Source organism: Ziziphus jujuba, chromosome 7, assembly GCF_031755915.1.
Source record: "Ziziphus jujuba cultivar Dongzao chromosome 7, ASM3175591v1".
Lineage (NCBI taxonomy): Eukaryota > Viridiplantae > Streptophyta > Magnoliopsida > Rosales > Rhamnaceae > Ziziphus > Ziziphus jujuba.
The window spans coordinates 51,325-71,847 of record NC_083385.1 but is presented as its reverse complement, the minus strand read 5'-3'; the positions used below and the strand labels follow the sequence as shown (position 1 = coordinate 71,847).

General features: G+C 34.3%; 1 pseudogene; it reads right to left on the bottom strand.

The window, feature by feature from the left end:
• Nucleotides 1-16,066: 16,066 nt before the first annotated feature.
• Nucleotides 16,067-17,006, bottom strand: LOC125423872 (cytochrome f-like; annotated as a pseudogene).
• Between the last annotated feature and the right edge of the window lie 3,517 nt (nt 17,007-20,523).

Below are 20,523 nucleotides of genomic sequence, written 5' to 3'. Positions count from 1 at the left end.
TTTACAAGAGATTTGTCAAGGACTTTAGTACTATTGTAGCACCATTGAACAAAATAATCAAGAATAGTGTGGGATTCCAATAGGGAGAGGCACAATAAATGTCTTTTTAACTTGTTGAAAGAAAAAATAACTAATGCTCCTCTATTGGTTTTACCTAATTTTTCTAAGACTTTTGAGATTGAATGCATGCTTCAGGTGTAGGTATTGGAGCAGTGTTGATGCAGGAAGGAAGACCTATAACATACTTTAGTGAGAAGATGAACAGGGTAGCATTGAATTATCCAACCTAGGACAAAGAGATGTATGCTTTAGTTTGAGCTTTGGAGACATGACAATAGTACTTGATGCCAAAGAAATTTGGGATTAACATAGATCATGAATCTTTGAAGCATATTAAAGGCCAAAAGAAGCTTAACCGATGGCATGGAAGGTGGATTGAATTCATTGAGACTTTTCCTTATGTCACACGCTACAAGAAAGTTAAACAAAATGTGGTAGTCGATGCTTTATCCCGAAGGTATGTTTTATTTTCAATCTTAGATGCTAAATTGTTTGGTTTTGAACAAGTAAGGAAATTTATGAGTATGATATTGACTTTGGTGAAATATATAGAAATTGTACTAAACATGGTTATAGTAAATTCTATATATTTGATGGGTACTTATTTCAGGAAAGTCAACTTTGTGTGTGCCTTGTTGTAGCATTAGGGAACTACTTGTTAAGGAAGGTCACAGTGGGGGTTGAAGGGAACACTTTGGTGTTGTAAAAACTTTTTCCATATTACAATAATACTTTTATTGGCCGAACATGAGGAGAGATGTAGAGAGAATTTGTGAGAGGTATATCACGTGTAGAAAGTCAAAATCTAAGCTAAAACCACATGGTTTGTATATGCCATTACCTATTTCTTCTTATCCTTGGGTAGATTTATCTATGGATTTTGTATTGGGGTTACCTAGTTTAAGGATGGGTAAGGACTCTATTTTTGTGGTTGTTGATGATTTTCTAAGATGGCACATTTCATAGCATGTAATAGGATTGATGATGCATCTCATGTAGCTAATTTGCTCTTTAAGGAAGTAGTGAGACTTCATGGCATGCCTAAGACTATTGTTTCAGATAAGGATGCTAAGTTCTTAAGTTATTTTTGGAAAATATTATGGGCTAAGTTCTTAAGTTATTTTTGGAAAATATTATGGGCTAAGTTAGGTACTAAAATTTTTATTTTTCACTACTTATCATCCACGGACTGATGGATACAATGAAGTAGTGAATAGAACTTTGTCTACATTCTTGAGAGCATTAATTACTAGAAATTTGAGAACTTGGGAAGAATGTTTGCCGCATGTTGAGTTTGCTTATAATAGAACCATACATTCTGCTACTAAATATTCACCATTCAAAATTATTTATGGTTTTAATCCTTTAACTCCATTAGATTTAACCTCTTTGCCTTTACGTGAACATGCTAATCTAGATGGTAAATAGAAAACTGAGTTTGTTAAGCAAATTCATGAAAAGACTAGAGTAAACATTGATAGGAGGACTAAACAGCATGCTAAGGCTACTAATCAAGGTCGGATTAAGGTAGTGTTCGAACCAGGAGATTGGGTTTGGTTGTACTTGAGAAACGAGAGGTTTCTTGAACAACGTAAGTAAAGGCTTATGCCTCAAGGAGATAGACCTTTTCAAGTTTTGGGGAGGGCCAATGAAAACGCCTATAAGCATGATTTGCTAGGTGAGTATAACGTGAGTGCTACTTTTAATGTTTCTAATTTATCTTTTCTTTCTACAGACGATGATTTTGATTTGAAGGCAAATCATTCTCAGGCGGAGGGGAATGGTGAGAACCCGCTTGTACCCTACAATCAACTACTTGCTGGGGTGCTGATCCTATGCAACTGAAGACCAGACCAATTACTAAGGCTCAAGCTAAGAGGTTTAAGGACAATCTTGTTAGCTTCATAAAAACTGTAATTAAATCTCAAGAGGGCATATTAGTATCAGAAGATTGTAAGCCCGTGCAGAGCATCCAACTTGTGAAGGTAGCTATGGACCCAGGAAACTGTTTTGGTGCATTTGAGGACTCTAAGCAGTAAAGGGCGAGTTTGTTAGCCCATGAATGTGTTTGAGCTCACTAAGAGACCATGAAATCATATCAGAGCAGAGCAAGGGTGCCCAAGTATGTCATTAGTTTCCAAGCTTCCACATTGGCTAAATTTAGCTAGTTTGGCATTGGGAAGGAGCTCACTTGCATTCCAAGCAAGCTTTGATAATTTCAATCAATGGCAACGTGTGGGGACCAGTTCTAATCGTACTAGGCATCCTACATGGCATGTTGAATCAGATTTGGAGCCTAAATTAGTTGGAGATTTGACAAGTACAGCTTATTTGGAAAACTAGTCAAATCAAATTTGGAGCCTAAATTAGCAGGAGATTGGACAAGTACAGCTTATTTGAAAATTAATCATTTATTTTCCAAATATGAAATTTGACATTTGTTTTAGGAAATAGTCTTTTATTTGCTAGACAAATTAATTTAGGAAGGCTGAATTTTAATATTTGTGATTGTAAATTAATTAATTCCTCTTTAAAAGTTAAGAAATTAATTAATACAAATTAGATTAGAAAAGATATGTAAAATTTAGCCACACCTTTTGTTAAGTTTTATTGGCCGGTTTTTACCTATTGTTTTAGCTTTTTGCTTTTGTCACTTTAGCTTATTTAAATGCTTATTTCTCAATAAATAACACTACATTATTCATTCAGAAAAATTACTGTGAAAAAGATTTCTCTTTGCTCTCTTTAGAACACCTAGAACATGGCATAAAGAGTGAGTGTTTTAGTTTGACTTATCAAGAGGACAATCCAGAACCTATTGTGGCATCTTCGACATATACCAAGATTTTTAATCACAGATTGATTAGGAGTCAAGGTGGCCATTAGAATATGAACTTAATTTTGATCCGGGGTAATATAATATGGGTTTAAGAGCAAGTCCACCTAGGTTCATATCAATTGGTGAGTTATATTTTTTAGCCATTTTTTGTCTTTTTGTTTTTGGTTTGTTTTTTTGTTTTTTTGTTTTTTTTTTTTGGTTGGGTTACTGTCACTGCTGGGTTTCTTGGTGTGTTTGTTGTTGGTTTATGGGGTTGCTGTTTTGCTAGATTGCTAGGTTACTACTTGCTGTATTGTTATGTTGCACGGATTGTAGGTGGAAAAAACTTAGGTCATGGGTTTTTTTTCAAATTTAACCGGACGTTTTTCTAAATATTTTTAGGGTTGATATTTTGTTTGTGATTTTGCTTGGGATTGGGGTTTTTGTCATGATTTTGCTTAGAATTAGAGTTTTGTTCTTGATTTTACATTGGGCTTGGGTTTTCATTTTGATTTTGGTCATTCTTTATGCAGTGGTTTGGTTTAGCACAGCAACCGAAGTTTGCTCCATTGGGTGATCAACTTGGCCTCAAGTTATGTTTGGGTTTGGTTACTGGGATTGTGGTTGATTTGGACTCATTGAAAAATGTACCCTTAATTTTATTTTGTTGGTTGATAATATGTGATGCGAATCCACCCGAGACAGCTCGACCAACAACCCGCTGGGGTGCTGACCCATTACAAGTGAAGGTGGGGCCGATCACTAGGGCCCAAGCCAAGAAGTTCAAGGAAAATCTTGCTATCTTCATACAAGGAATAAGTCATAGTCAAGAGGGGTTGGCCATATCTAAAGAACAAAGGCCTGTTTTACTCATACAAGCAATAGAAGCCAAAACGGGGTCGGGTGACGTTTTTGGTAACAATAAAGAGGCCGGGTTGTATGAATTGGAACCCCATCTTTATGGGTTTAATTTATATGGAGGATGTGTCATAGAAACCAGCCAAATCAGCTTCAAAGCCGACCAACAAGGAGGTTTGCGCACAAGGAGAAGGAAAGGTCGGATTTGCTGTATTCTTCACGGGCTTTACTGTATTTTACTGTATTAGCCTTTTCTCTTACTTCCAAGCAAGGGCAACGTGAGGAACTTCACAATAAGCTTATTTGGCATCCTACAAAGCATATTGAAGCTGATTTGGAGCTCACTTGAGTCAAATAATTGGTCAAAGTCAATGTAGTCAAAAAGCTAGTATTTTAGTTTCCTAATTTTATTCTACTTTTTGTTTTAGGAAACTACCATTATTTTTAGTTTCTATTTATTTATTTTCTGGACAAATAAGATTAGGAAAGTTATTATTTTATTATTTTCTTTGTAAATTAATTAATTCCTAATTCAAAATAAAGGAATTAATTAATCCAAATAAAGGAAAGTTTCGGCCAAGGTAGAATTCTTCATTGAGTGGCCGGTTTTTCCTAGGGTTTTTAGGGTTTATTTTGTTTCTTTCAAAGCCTATTTAAAGGCTTATTTTTCATTAATAATATAACTTTAAACTTTGATTTGATTAAGAAAATACTTGTGAGATTAATTATCTCTTTGTTCTTTGAGAACACCTAAAACACCATTAGAGAATTGGTTGTTTTAGCTTGACTTATCAATAGGTTTTCCATCCCCTATTGTGGCGTCTACATTATACCAAGGTTTCTAACCACAGGTTGGTTAGGGGTTGAGGTCCATTCCATTAGAACTTGAACTTAATTAAAGATCCGGGCTAATATAATACGGGTTTAGGAGCAGGTCGTCCTAGGTTTGTATCATTTGGTATCAGAGCTAAGTTTTGTTCAGGTTTGATCTATCTTTTTTTGTTTTATTTGTTTTTGTGTTATTCTGCAATTTTAGCATTAGGTTAAGGTTGCATCCATCTTATACACGTTCAGCATCTTAAAAAAAAAAAAAAATTCATTCCTAGTTGAATTAGGATTTCCTAGTTTTATCGTATTTTTGTTTCCTAGTTTGTTGGTTGTCTTTTATCATTGTTCTTGTTAATTTGGTTTTTGTTGATTTTTCTTTGCTGTTTTAGTCTTAGAAATTTGCATTCATATATTCAAAAAAAAAAAAGGAAAACAAAGAAGAAGTTTGCGGCAACATTTAAAAAAAAAAAAAAAAAACTGCACATTTTGTTTATTTGGAGGTCACGGGTTTGGTGTTTGTTTTGGAGTTGGAATTGCAATTTTGGTAATTATTCTTGCTACTGCAGTTGTTTATGTTCTGTGAGTGAAAAAAAAAAAAGGGAAGGTAAAGCCGAATAAAAAAAAAAAAAGAAAAAAAAAATATTTCGGTTTGTTGGAGTTTGATTTGTTTGCTGGAAATTTGTTAGAGCTGCTGATTTTTTTATTATTTATTCAATATTTGAGTTGCTGGAGAATTATTTTTGCTGTTGGATATTTGGATTTTGGGTGCTTAAATTATTTGGATTAAAATTAGATAAAGGAATTGATACAAAACTTGAATTACAAGAACAACAACCAACACTTTTCTATAATTTTGTTCTCTTTGATTCTTGTTCATATTTGAATTTCTTTTTCTGGAATTTTATTCTTGAACTCATAATCTACTACCATCTGGTGCAGTTTTCAAAAATTCCAACGTTTTCCCATTATTTTGTGTTTTCTTGTCTAGAAAGCCGAAAAATTAGGATTTGTTGGATTCTTTCGGTATTGCCTACTTTTTTGCTACTACTTTGTTGATAAGTTTAATTAAAACATACTAGTGATCTAATTGCTGTTTTGTGGGTGTTTTAATTAGAACTTTGAGATAATTCATTGAGTGGAAAAAGGCAAGAGTGTGAGAGCTCAAAAGAGGGTAAAAGCCGAAACTAGTGTACAAACACGAGTGTCGAGACCTTGTTTGAGTGAAACACGTGAGGGAGTGAATATTGTGAGGATTTATTTTATTTTTTTTGCAGTATTTTACTAACATGGCAGATTCTAGAATAAGAAGAGGGGATCCACCCTTGAGGATCAATGAGGAAGAGTCCGTAGCATTTCATGGCGATGACCGAGCTACCGGAAGTGGAGACCAAGTGGACTTGAGAACTATTTTGGAATCAATACAGCGGATGAGTGCTCAATTTGAGCATGTAAACCAAAGAGTGGGAAGATTAGAAGCCTCACAAGGAAGGCCGAATACAAGAAATAGGCAAGAATTCCATGGAGGACAAGGCCGAGGACGAGGAGGTCGCGAGAGGCCGAGAGAGGAATTTGATGAGGAGCCATTGGACGGTGACTTTGAGGAAGGTATGGACGAAACCTTTGCTGTCCAAGATAGAGCTGGCCGTGGGAGATATAGGAGGGAGGATACAGATGAAGATTTGGGAAATATCAAGGTTAATATCCCACCTTTTATGGGTAAAAGTGATCCTGAAGCTTATTTGGAGTGGGAAGAGAAAATGGAGATGATTTTTGACTGCCACAACTATTCGGAAGGTAAGAAGGTGAAGATGGCAGCAACGGAGTTTGGCCATTATGCACTCCAATGGTGGATAAATGAGCAAAGCACCCGAAGGAGGGTTGGTGAAGACTTAATTACAACATGGCGACAAATGAAAGGAGTCATGAGGAAGCGGTTTGTGCCATCCCATTACCAAAGGTTGCTGCATCAAAGGCTTCAATCTTTGTCTCAAGGAAGTAGGTCCATGGAGGATTATTACAAAGAGATGGAGATGTTAATGATGAGGTTAAACATGAGGGAGGATAGAGAGGCAACAATGGAAAGATTTCTTGGAGGGTTAAACCGTGACATTGCCAACCAACTTGAATTACAACAATACTTGGAATTGGAGGAGATGTTGCATGTAGCCATTAAACTTGAGAACCAATTCAAGAGGAGGGGTGTTAGTACACGGTTTGGAGGAGTTTCTAGCAGTGGAAGGACAAGTTCAAGTGGCTGGAAAAACAATTCCACTTATGAAAACAAGTTGAGGCCGAAATTAGGAGAAGAATCAACCAACCGGCCAAGAAGGGAGGTCAAGACCGAATCTGTCCAAGCACTTAGAGGTGAGATAAAATCTGAACCTAAACCTCAAAAATCTAGAGAAATAATTTGTTTTAAGTGCCAAGGAAGAGGACACATATCCAACCAATGCCCAAATAGAAGAATCATGGTATTAAAGGGTGATGGTGAGCTGGAATCCGCAAGTGAAGAAAGTGCTGAAACCGAGCAAGAGGAGGAATGTAATGAAGATGAAACCGAACCTGTAGATACATCTAAGGCCGAGTTGAGCTTGGTTTCAAGGAGAGTACTTGCTGTCTACAAAGATGAAGAGCAGATACAAAGAGAAAACATCTTCCACACTCGCTGCGAAATACAAGGTAAAATTTGTAGCATGATTATAGATAGTGGGAGTTGTACTAATGTGATAAGTAATCTTGTAGTTGATAAATTAGGTTTGAAAACAATTAGACATCCAGAACCTTATAGATTACAATGGCTTAATGATAGTGGTGAGATGAAAGTAAACAAACAAGCCAAAGTAAAATTTAATATAGGTAGATATGAGGATGTAGTTTTATGTGATATTGTACCTATGATTGCTGGACATATACTATTAGGTAGACCATGGCAATTTGATAAAGATGCTACTCATTTTGGTCGAGAAAATAGTATTGTTTTCAGGTTTAAAGGGAAGAAGATCAAGCTGGAACCATTATCTCCTAAAGAGGTTTACAAGGACCAATTACAAATGTAACAAAGGAGAAAAGCCGAAAAGCTCAAGGAAAAAGCAAGCATGGCACCAACGGCTTCACCATCCATTCAAGAAGGTAAGATTGAGGTTGCTGACCAAGGTAAGGGTTCTAAGGTTCATATTGAGTGGAAAGACCAAGAAAAAGCCGAGAGAGAGGTGAGAATAGATAGCAAACCCGAGAGCATAAAAAAACTAGAAATTTCCGCCAATGAGAGCCAAACCGAGGAAGGAAAAAGAAAAGAAAGAAAAGAGAGGAAAAACCAGAATTTTTATTTGAGTTTAGGGGATATTAATAAGGTTATTGAGTGTAAGAAACCTTTGCTGGTCATGCTTTACAAAGAAAATTATTTTAATGATCAAACTAATTTTGAAGAACTTGAATTGCCAAGTTCAATGATTTCTCTTTTGAAGGAATTTGGAGATGTCTTCCCAAGTGAAATTCCAAGTGGACTACCACCTATTCGAGGGATAGAACATCAAATTGACTTTGTTCCAGGGGCTGCCATACCAAATAGACCAGCTTATAGGAGCAATCCCGAAGAAACAAAGGAGCTGCAAAAACAGGTAAGTGATTTGCTTGATAAAGGATATATTCGTGAGAGTTTAAGTCCATGTGCTGTTCCTGTTTTGTTGGTACCTAAAAAGGATGGTTCTTGGAGAATGTGTGTTGATTGTAGAGCTATAAATAATATTACCATCAAATATAGACATCCCATTCCTAGATTAGATGATATGCTTGATGAATTGCATGGTGCTTGCATGTTTACAAAAATTGATCTTAGGAGTGGTTATCACCAAATTAGGATGAAAGAAGGTGATGAATGGAAAACCGCATTCAAAACTAAATATGGACTGTATGAATGGTTAGTTATGCCTTTTGGATTATCCAATGCACCTAGTACTTTCATGAGGCTTATGAATCATGTAATGCATCCATTTATTGGTAAATTTGTGGTTGTTTATTTTGATGACATTTTAATATATAGCCGAAATTTAGATGACCATGTGGATCAACTTAGGCGAGTTTTGCAAGTTCTTAGAAAGGAAAGATTATTTGCTAACATTAAAAAATGTGACTTTTGCAAAGAAGAGCTTGTGTTTCTAGGTTTTGTAGTAAGTGCTGCAGGAATCAAAGTTGATCAAGCTAAGGTGAAGGCAACCCAAGAGTGGCCGGTTCCTACTTCCATTACCCAAGTGAGGAGCTTTCATGGCTTGGCAAGCTTTTACCGAAGATTTGTCAAGGATTTTAGTACCATAGCAGTACCATTGAATGAAGTTGTCAAGAAGAATGTTGGCTTCAAATGGGGGGAAGTACAAGAAAAATCTTTTAATTTGTTGAAAGAAAAATTGTGTAATGCACCTTTGTTAGTTTTGCCAAATTTTTCTAAGACTTTTGAAATTGAGTGTGATGCTTCGGGTGTAGGTATTGGAGCTGTTTTAATGCAAGAAGGAAGGCCCATAGCCTACTTTAGTGAAAAATTGAATGGAGCTGCCCTAAACTACCCGACTTATGACAAGGAGATGTATGCTTTGGAGACGTGGCAGCATTATCTTATGCCAAAGGAGTTTGTGATTCATACGGATCATGAGTCTTTGAAGCATATCAAGGGTCAAGGAAAGCTCAACCAAAGGCATGCTAAGTGGATTGAGTTTATTGAAACATTTCCATATGTGATCCGCTACAAAAAAGGTAAGGAAAATGTGGTTGCCGATGCATTATCCCGAAGGTATGTGCTCTTTTCTACTTTAAATGCTAGATTGCTTGGATTTGAACAATTGAAAGAACTTTATGAGCATGATAGTGACTTTGGAGAAATTTTTAGAACCTGTTTGAAACATGGATTTAATAAATTTTACATATTTGAGGGATATTTGTTTAAGGAAAATAAACTTTGTGTGCCTAATTGTAGTATAAGGGAATTATTGGTTCGGGAAGGACATGGGGGTGGTTTAATGGGTAATTTTGGTATTTTAAAGACTTTATCCTTGCTGCAAGAACATTTTTATTGGCCTAACATGAGGAGAGATGTTGAGAGAATTTGTGAAAGATGTGTGAAGTGCCGAAAAACAAAATCAACATTGAAACCGCATGGATTGTATAAGCCTTTGCCGATTCCTACCTATCCTTGGATAGATTTGTCTATGGATTTTATTCTTGGGTTGCCTAGGTCAAGGACAGGTAAGGATTCAATATTTGTTGTAGTAGATAGGTTTTCTAAGATGGCACATTTTATTGCATGTAATAAAACTGATGATGCATCCAACATTGCTAATTTATTTTTCAAGGAAATTGTGAGATTGCATGGAATGCCAAAAATTATTGTGTCGGATAGGGATGCTAAGTTCTTAAGCTATTTTTGGAAAACATTGTGGGCTAAATTAGGTACTAAGCTTTTATTTTCAACTACTTGTCATCCACAAACTGATGGACAAACCGAAGTAGTAAATAGAACCTTGTCTGCATTGTTGAGAGCATTAATTAGTAGAAATTTAAGGACTTGGGAAGAATGTTTGCCACATGTTGAATTTGCATATAATAGGTCTTTACATTCAGCAACTAAATTTACTCCATTTGAAATTGTTTATGGTTTTAATCCTTTGACTCCATTAGATTTAACACCTTTGCCTTTAAGTGAGCGTGCTAATCTAGATGGAAAACAAAAAGCTAATTTTGTAAAGCAGATTCATGAGAAAACCCGAGCAAACATTGAGAGGAGGACCGAGCAATATGCAAGGGTGGCTAATCAAGGCTGAAAATCAATGGTGTTTGAACCTGGAGATTGGGTGTGGCTGCATTTAAGGAAAGAAAGATTCCCCGAACAAAGGAAATCAAAACTCATGCCGAGGGGTGATGGACCTTTTCAAGTTTTGGAGAGGATAAACGACAATGCTTACAAGCTTGATCTACCGGGTGAGTATAATGTTAGTGCTTCCTTTAATGTTACTGATTTATCTCCTTTTGCTGCAGGTGATGATTTCGATTTGAGGACAAATCCTTTTCAAGAGGAGGGGAATGATGCGAATCCACCCGAGACAGCTCGACCAATAACCCGCTGGGGTGCTGACCCATTACAAGTGAAGGTGGGGCCGATCACTAGGGCCCAAGCTAAGACGTTCAAGGACAATCTTGCTGTCTTCATACAAGGAATAAGTCATAGTCAAGAGGGGTTGGCCATATCTAAAGAACAGAGGCCTGTTTTACTCATACAAGCAATAGAAGCCAAAACGGGGTCGGGTGACGTTTTTGGTAACAATAAAGAGGCCGGGTTGTATGAATTGGAACCCCATCTTTATGGGTTTAATTTATATGGAGGATGAGTCATAGAAACCAGCCAAAGCAGCTTCAAAGCCGACCAACAAGGAGGTTTGCGCACAAGGAGAAGGAAAGGCCGGATTTGCTGTATTCTTCGCGGGCTTTACTGTATTTTACTGTATTAGCCTTTTCTCTTACTTCCAAGCAAGGGCAACGTGAGGAACTTCACAATAAGCTTATTTGGCATCCTACAAAGCATATTGAAGCTGATTTGGAGCTCACTTGAGTCAAAGAATTGGTCAAAGTCAATGTAGTCAAAAAGCTAGTATTTTAGTTTCCTAATTTTATTCTACTTTTTGTTTTAGGAAACTACCATTATTTTTAGTTTCTATTTATTTATTTTCTGGACAAATAAGATTAGGAAAGTTATTATTTTATTATTTTCTTTGTAAATTAATTAATTCCTAATTCAAAATAAAGGAATTAATTAATCCAAATTAGATTAGGAAAAGGAAAGTTTCGGCCAAGGTAGAATTCTTCATTGAGTGGCCGATTTTTCCTAGGGTTTTTAGGGTTTATTTTGTTTCTTTCAAAGCCTATTTAAAGGCTTATTTTTCATTAATAATATAACTTTAAACTTTGATTTGATTAAGAAAATACTTGTGAGATTAATTATCTCTTTGTTCTTTGAGAACACCTAAAACACCATTAGAGAATTGGTTGTTTTAGCTTGACTTATCAATAGGTTTTCCATCCCCTATTGTGGCGTCTACATTATACCAAGGTTTCTAACCACAGGTTGGTTAGGGGTTGAGGTCCATTCCATTAGAACTTGAACTTAATTAAAGATCCAGGCTAATATAATACGGGTTTAGGAGCAGGTCGTCCTAGGTTCGTATCAATATGAAATTGAATTATATATGAGTCTGAATTGGATAAAAATATTCATTTTGTATATTTTTATTATATGTTTATAATTTTAAATTAAAGTATAGTTGTTGTAATATGCGCGGGAAATTTGAGTTATAATGGTTTCCATGGAGGAGATAAAATTGGTAGGATTGAAATCTCATGATTGTCATACACTGATGCAACAACTCTTGCCTCTTGCAATTTGCTCAATCCTTCCTAAAAATGTGAGACATACAATTGCAAGACTTTGTTTTTGCTTTAATGCCATTTGCAAGAAGTCCATCATTCTTGTTGAATTGGACATAATCCAAAATGATATTGGTACAACTTTGTGCTGGCTAGAGAAATTCTTCCCACCATCATTTTTCGATGTAATGGTTCGTCTAACTTGCATTTAGTATGAGAGATTAGATTGTGTGGACCAATACATTTCAGGTGAATGTACCCATTTGAGAAGTATATTAAAGTACTGAAAGGTTATGTGCATAACAAAAATCGCCCAGAAAGTTATATTGCTAAGAGCTATATTTGTGAGGAAGTGATTAAGTTTTGTAGTGAATACCAAAGATGATTAGATGTAATTGGAAACATCATTGGTAGGTATCAAAAACTAAATGATGAGGATGATGTTGGTGCCTTTGTTAAGGGTGGAAAAACCCAATCAATTAATCAACAACCTTAAGAGCAAGTCCATATATGCATACTATCGAATGTCTAGGAGGTGAAACCGTACATGAGATACATATATCCATTTTAAAGTATAAATAAGTAACTATTTTGAATATATTTATTAAATAAGAAAACTTTTCTTTGTTTTAGAATTCATTTAGAAGCCTTGATGTTAAGAAAAAAAAAATAGAGGAAAAAAAGCAAAATGGTTTCAAGATGAACACAAACGTACATTTATGTATTTGTTACATGATAAGTTAAGTTCAAAATAAACTGTTAATATAAAGGTTTTAACTTTAGGTTTAGTGAGTAAATAATGTATAATTGTATTTCCATTTACTAGATTGAACAAATGCAAAGTCAACGAAATCATATAGTTTCCGAAACATTAAGATAGAATGTACGTGGTTCGCAATGGTTGGTAACGGGTCACTTAGAATTGTGGGGTAAGGGTAGTTGCTAAAAGTGAGCATTTTGCTAATGCTAAGAACAATAATCTTATTTTAGCTGAGATGACATATTATGAGGCAATAATAGAATTCTGGGATGTCAATTACATTGTGTTTCGAATTCTCGTATGCAAGTGTGATTTGGTTGACAGTAGTGGTGTGAAAGTTGATGAGATGGGCTTTATATGTATTAACTTAAATAAAATTGGATATAAATCTGACCTATTCATTATGGCTTCACAAGTTCAACAAGTAGTTTATGTTGAGAATCAACTTGATTTTAGATCCACTACAACATGGTACTTTTGTTGACGATGAATTAGTTGCAGAAGATGGTCTTAGAGATTCTACGATGGTTCACAACCATTTGTCTTTCGGTTGACAAGTGTGGTTGAAAGTGATAATGAGGAAGAATGTGATAATGGTTATGTTTGTAATGATTGCAGGGGGATATAGATAAAAAAACATACCATCTACTAAACAAATTCGTAATTAGATTCATTAACGTATGTTTAAATAATTATATTTGTTATTATTGTTTTATTTGATTTTTTGTTCCATTGTCATTATATGTTTTCCATTGTTATTATATTTTTTTGTTAATTATGTGTACATTCACAAATGCGTAATTTGCTTAATTAATTTTTTTTGTTATGGTTGTCAATTAATTTGTGCAAAATTTAGTTGTGCTTATTTAATTTATGAATTTTTTTTTATTATTGTTTTAATTTATTTTTTGTTCTTATTCTTTTGATGTAGATTTATGGACCCTTTTGATCAACAAGCCCTCCCATATAATGATGATGATAGATTATCATCAAGTAATGAGGTCGACCATATTTTGAGACACCTGAAGTATTTAAGCATCCACCCAAAATGTATTAATTCATAGTCCCAGAGATGTTGAATGAATTTTTAAAACAGAGATTGACAGAAGAGTTCAATATATATTTATAAGTATTTATCAAATACACAAAAGTTAAGTACTTATATAATTATTTTGTCATTAATTACTCAAAAATATACTTAATTATTTAATTTTCTAATATGTATATGTGTTTATAATTTTGCAAAAACTAAGTGAGCAACAATCTGAAAGAAGAAAGTCGAATATCCCATAGAATGGGTGTGTTGGGATATGCAAGATTGGAAAAAACTATGGTATGTTTTCTATTTTTACTTCCATTTAACTCTATATAAATTTTTTATTTTAATCACATTGTATTATTAATATTTACATGTAACTTTTGAAGCAAATTGAAAGAGGCACCTAAGAATACATAGAACGTAAGGATCTATGGGCATGGACACGAATGAGAAAATATGGAAAATATGAAAATGAAGAAACGGAGATTTTAGTGGGAAAAAATTTGTGAGTATTTTTATTTACATAAAAATGTATAATTGTAGTGTTTAACTATTACCTTTTATCAAATATGATTAATTTTATAGTTTATATATTTTTATGATTGAAATAGGGATATTTTTGTTTAGTTTTTTAACTTGATATTTTTCTTCATTTGCATAATTTTGATTAATTTTATTATTATTGTTGCCATGCAAAATATGTTAATTTTTAGTATCACAAAGAAAAGATTCGATTTTAGTAAATGGAAATTTACTGATTTCAACTTTTAGGGAATCGATCCGCCTTTGACCGTACAAGAATATGTGGAGCTTAACATGTCTGGAAACATAGGAGAATGTTCTTTTGCTGATATTATTACTAGTATTCGATACTAGGTCATTCATAGCATTACTATACCTTCCCTGTTAATTGCAGATTGGCTATTCTTCAACACCAGTTAAGCTTACGATGTATTTGGAAGCCGCCGCCTAAACGAGTATTTTACAGAGAGTCGACAAGGAATTCCATTAATAACTTGCCATTTTGATCATTTGGAACAACTTGATGAATTTAGTAAATCTTTTTAGGAGGCTTCAATGATTATAGATAGAACCCATCCAATTTTTACAGTGCGATGGTTAGCTGTTCACGGACTAGCGGTACCTACTGTTTCCTTTTTGGGGTTAATATCAGCAATGTAGTTCATCCAACCGTAAATATAATCCGAATCATAGAGCTACAACACAATCAAACCCAAACGAACAAAATGTTGAATTGAATCGTACCAGTCTCTATTGGGGGTTATTACTCATTTTTGTACAACACAATCAAACCCAATTATCTATGGCTGTTTATGTCTCTAGCATGACCCCCCGATGAAATGTGGAGGAAAGTAGGAAAAATGGCTGATACTACTGGAAGGATTCCTCTTTGGCAAATAGGTACTATAACTGGTATTCTTGTGATCGGGTTAATCGGTATTTTCTTTTATGGTTCATATTCTAGATTAGGTTCATCCCTTTAGTAATCAGATGACCCGAGTTGTAGACATGACATGAAAGCATAAGAAGTCGACGGTGGCGCCTCGAATCAGACAAAGAAAGAGGGGGTGGGCCCATTGAGTTTTGAATAATCATAATAGTTTATTTGTCTAAATGGTAAAAAAAATGGATCACTTTTTCCGATATTTCAAAAAACTCCATTTCAATTTTTTTATGATGTTTTTGGAAAACTCACTTTATTACTTGATTCAGAACATCTATTCCTCGATAGTATCCGGCGATACTTTCAAAAATCACAAAGGAATCATGCTATTTCCTGTTTTTGGATGACACAACCACAATTATATCTTTTTTTTTAATAAGTTTTCTAAGTTCATTGAAAAAGTTCTATTTGCTCAGTAAAGTTTCCTATATTTTTTGTTTGTTTACTATCACTACTTATGTTCCTCTCATTTCTTCAATACGTTGGTTAATATTCTACGCTTATTTATCGCTTAATTTTTAGTATCCAATCGAATAGAAAACTATTGGTTCATTCTATAACATTGAAATCTGATAATATTGACATAATCATACCGCTTCAATTTGAATTGAAAAAACAAAGAAATAAAGAAGAGGAGAGTAAACTCAAATAGTCTTCTTTACAGTATACATACTAAGAGTGCGGTCCAAGTAATCCAATTCCCGAACTAGGGTAGAAAAAATATAAAAAAACAAGAAGCTTTTCATAACTTTTTTGATCATCCATAATTACGTAACATAATTGGCGACAAAAGTTGGATTCTTTTTAGAGCTTGGTGTGGATAGACCTACAGATCTAGAAATTCACTTCAGACAATTGAACCTTCTCAAACTGTTTCTTTTTTAGAACAAAAAGTATTTGTGCCAAAATAATAGATGCCAAGAAGAGCAAAAGTCCTTAGACACGTAATGGATCTTGAAGTTCTATTTCCCCATCCCCTTGACAAAATCCACCCACATTAGGATTGCTCGTTATTGGTTGATTAAGTTTGATGGAATCTCCCTCAGAAACAAGAAGTTATGGTCTTAGAGGGATAATATCAACCACTTGACATCCATCCGATGCATCCACCATGGTTATTTCATACCCCTTTTTTATTTTTGTATGATTTTGCTTACTATACCCGACACTGTAGCATTATAAATGTTATTGTTACTCTTGCTTCCGTTGGGATAAATCTGACCTCATCCCCAGTTGTCGCCTACGTAAATGGGATATTTTAAGAAGTGCACATCTTTCTTAGTAGTAGGGTCCGGAGAAAGAATAGGAAAGGTGATTTCACTATATTTCTTACCAGGAACAGGACCTATCATAAGAATATTTTTTTTAGTGGGATGATAGCTTTGAAAAGATAGATTGCCTATCTTTTCTTTAATCTTGGGCAAAATACGATCAGGAGGGGCTAATTCAAACCCCTCAGGTAAAATAAGAATAGCCCCTACTTTCAAAGCTCCTTTTTTACCATTAGCAAGAACTTGTTTCAGTTGCAGATCATAAGGAATTTGAACGACTGCTTTAAATACAGTATCAGGAAGTACCACTTGTGGAACCTTCATATCCACAGGCTTATTGGCTAAATGGCTATTGGCACATACAATACGCCCTGTCATTTCTCGTGGTTTTTCATAAACCTGTTGTGCAAAAATGGGATATGCATTTAAAATGGGTGCCCAAAGACAGAAATAGATCAAGTAATCTCTTCCTTTATCCAAGAAAAGGTATTTCTAGTTTGCATGGTCCAATCATTGATCCTGAAAATTTCTACGATAAAATCATATAAGTTGCTAGTATATTTCCCTATCTATGATTATGCTATTTACTGAAATAATTTTATTGGAATATTAAAGGAAGCCCCCATATGGGCAGAAAGAATAAGTACAATTTTGAATGGATTGTTTATGTACAAAGTAACAAGCATTATAATTGAATTGATTTATCATTTTTCAATCATTCATTGAATGATAAATGACTACAAATGACAGAGATACGCGATTTAAATAACAAAAGATCAGATATTTAAAAATGGTATCTAAAATGACTGGAAAAGTAGAAACAATACCTTATATAATTTGATCATTATGAGCAAATCCAAAATCTTTGTAGACAGAGCCAATCATTAGTTCCCAATTGTGTGGCTAATGGAATCCTATACATAAATCAGTTAATAAAAGAATAGAAAACACTTTTATTTTGTTGCTTAAGTTATATAGGAATTCTTGAACCCAAGAGTTAAGAATAACAAGTTCGTCATTACCTATAATAGAATAACCATTTAGAATAAGGAAAGAGATTATATTTGTCGAGAAATGAAAAAACTTAATCATACGATTTTCATGATTGTTTTATGATTGTTCCTTGTTCGTTCGCGTTTAGCTCGAATGAGCGTTCTGAAGAAACTTCAGTTAAGTTATGCTACATGAAAAAGAGGATTCTTGAGTTTTCATTTTTTCCCTCTTGCTAACAAAGCTATCATTCTTTAGTTCCTGTTTCAAAATACTTCAATTGGTACACACAAGAAATAGGCCAATTCGGCAGCTTTTTGCTCCATTTCTCGTAAAGTCAAATTCTCATGAGTACGAGTAAAGGGAATGGACCCCTGCCCTTTAATTTCCATATAAAGGGCACGACGACCATAAATACCCTCTTTAACTTCTATTCTGATGGACTGAATGTCTTTCATAACGAATCGGAGGAAGAAGTGACAATTTTTTCTAGGAAGTCCCCAACAAAAAATACACACTGCTCCTTCTTTTATATCGAATAGATCATAACCACTGCCTACACTCCACAAAATTGTGCACCATAAATAGGAACTAATAAAAAGACCTGGGATTCAGTAGAAAGACATCACAATCCCTTGTGGAAAATAAAATTATTTGCTAAGAGGGAACTAAAGATATAAAATTCCTACCAAAATAATTGGAAGTTTCAACCAATAAAAATCCTAATGAACCTAAAAAAAGGATAAAGGCCCAGCAGAAATTACTCATTTTTCGAGACCCCGCTATAAGTTCTATCCATATATGATCTGATCACCAAATCATACTATACTAGATCTAGTTACATTTTATTGGAATTAGGGAACAACAAAAAAAAATTTACTTTCATTTTTTTGTGTCTGAAGTAATTCTCATCAACTAGCACTGTTATGATGTGAACTTTTAGTAGTAATTCATCGAATTGCCTAGGTCTAAACTAAAATATGAACATCTCTTTCATATGATATCTTATAGATATCCACATACATATGTTACCAAAGAAAAATCCTGATGTGATTCCGCCCGAGCCCGCTCAACCGATAACCCGCTGGGGTGCTGACTCGACACGGATGAAGACTAGGCCAATCACAAGAGCTCAAATTAAGAGATTTAAGGAAAACCTGGGAGTATTTATATAGGGGGTAATCAATCTCAACAGAGCTTGTCCATACTTGAAGATACAAAGCCTATTCTAAGCATCCAAGTGGTGGAAGCCGATACGGACCCGGGTGACAGTTTTGGTACATTTTTGGAGTCCGGGAAGCATGAAATGGTTCCAATGCTTTATGGGTTCAATACATATGCCTAAGAGGTCATGGAATCAAGTTAAAGCAGCCTTAAATGCAATCAAAAAGGGCTTGTACGGACAGCCTCAACAATTTGGCCGAATTTGCTGTATTGCTTGCTGACTTTACTGTATTTTACTGTATTAGCCTTTTCTTATTTTTCCACGCATGGGCAACGTGTGGGACTTCATATTCAGCTTATTTGGCATCCCAAAAATCATCTAGAAGCTGATTTGAAGCTCAAAGAGGTCAAAGATTGATCAAAGTCAACTTGATCAAAAAGGCTAGCATTTTTAGTTTCCTAATTTGTTTTTACTTTTTGTTTTAGGAAACTACCATTACTTTTTGTCTTTTATTTATTTATTTTCTGGACAAATAACTTTAGGAAGGTTTTTATTTTATTCTTTCCATTGTAAATTAATTAATTCCTAATTTAATATAAAGGAATTAATTAATCAAACTTAGATTAGGAAAGGAAGTATAGTTTCAGCCAACTAGGTTTCTTTATGTGTGGTGGCTGGTTTTCTTTATGTTCTAGGGTTTTATTTCGTGGCTTTGTAGCCTATTTAAAGGCTTATTTTTCAAGATGAATACAACTTTGATTTGATTAAGAAAATACTTGTGAGATTAATGATCTCTTTGTTCTTTGAGAACACCTAAAACACCATTAGAGAATTGGTTGTTTTAGCTTGACTTATCAATAGGTTTTCCATCCCCTATTGTGGCGTCTACATTATACCAAGGTTTCTAACCACAGGTTGGTTAGGGGTTGAGGTCAATTCCATTAGAACTTGAACTTAATTAAGATCCGGGCTAATATAATACGGGTTTAGGAGCAGGTCGTCCTAGGTTCGTATCATTTGGTATCAGAGCTAAATTTTGTTCAGGTTTGATCTATCTTTATTTGCTTTATTTGTTTTTGTGTTATTCTGCAATTTTAGCATTAGGTTAAGGTTGCATCCATCCTATACACATTCAGCATCTTAAAAAATAAATAAATAAATAAATTCATTCCTAGTTGAATTAGGATTTCCTAGTTTTATTGTATTTTTGTTTCCTAGTTTGTTGGTTGTCTTTTATCATTGTTCTTGTTAATTTGGTTTTTGTTGATTTTTCTTTGCTGTTTTAGTCTTAGATATTTTCATTCATATATTCAAAAAAAAAAAGAAAAAAAAAAGAGTTTGCGGCAACATTTGAAAAAAAAAAAAAAAAAAAACCTGCACATTTGTGTTTATTTGGAGGTCATGGGTTTGGTGTTTGTTTTGGAATTGGAATTGCAATTTTGGTAATTATTCTTGCTACTGCAGTTGTTTATGTTCTGTGAGTGAAAAAAAAAAAAAACAAAAAAAAAAGGAAGAGGTAAAGCCGAATAAAAAAAAAAATATTTCGGTTTGTTGGAGTTTGATTTTTTTGCTGGAAATTTGTTGGAGCTGCTGGGTTTTTTGATTATTTATCCAATATTTGAGTTTCTGGGAAATTATTTTTGCTGCTGGATATTTGGATTTTGGGTGTTTAAATTTTTTGGATTAAAATTAGTTAAAGGAATTGATACAAAACTTGAATTACAAGAACAACAACCAACACTTTTCTACATTTTTGTTCTCTTTGATTCTTGTTCGTATTTGAATTTCTTTTTCTGGAATTTTATTCTTGAACTCATAATCTACTACCATCTGGTGCAGTTTTCAAAAATTCCAACGTTTTCCCA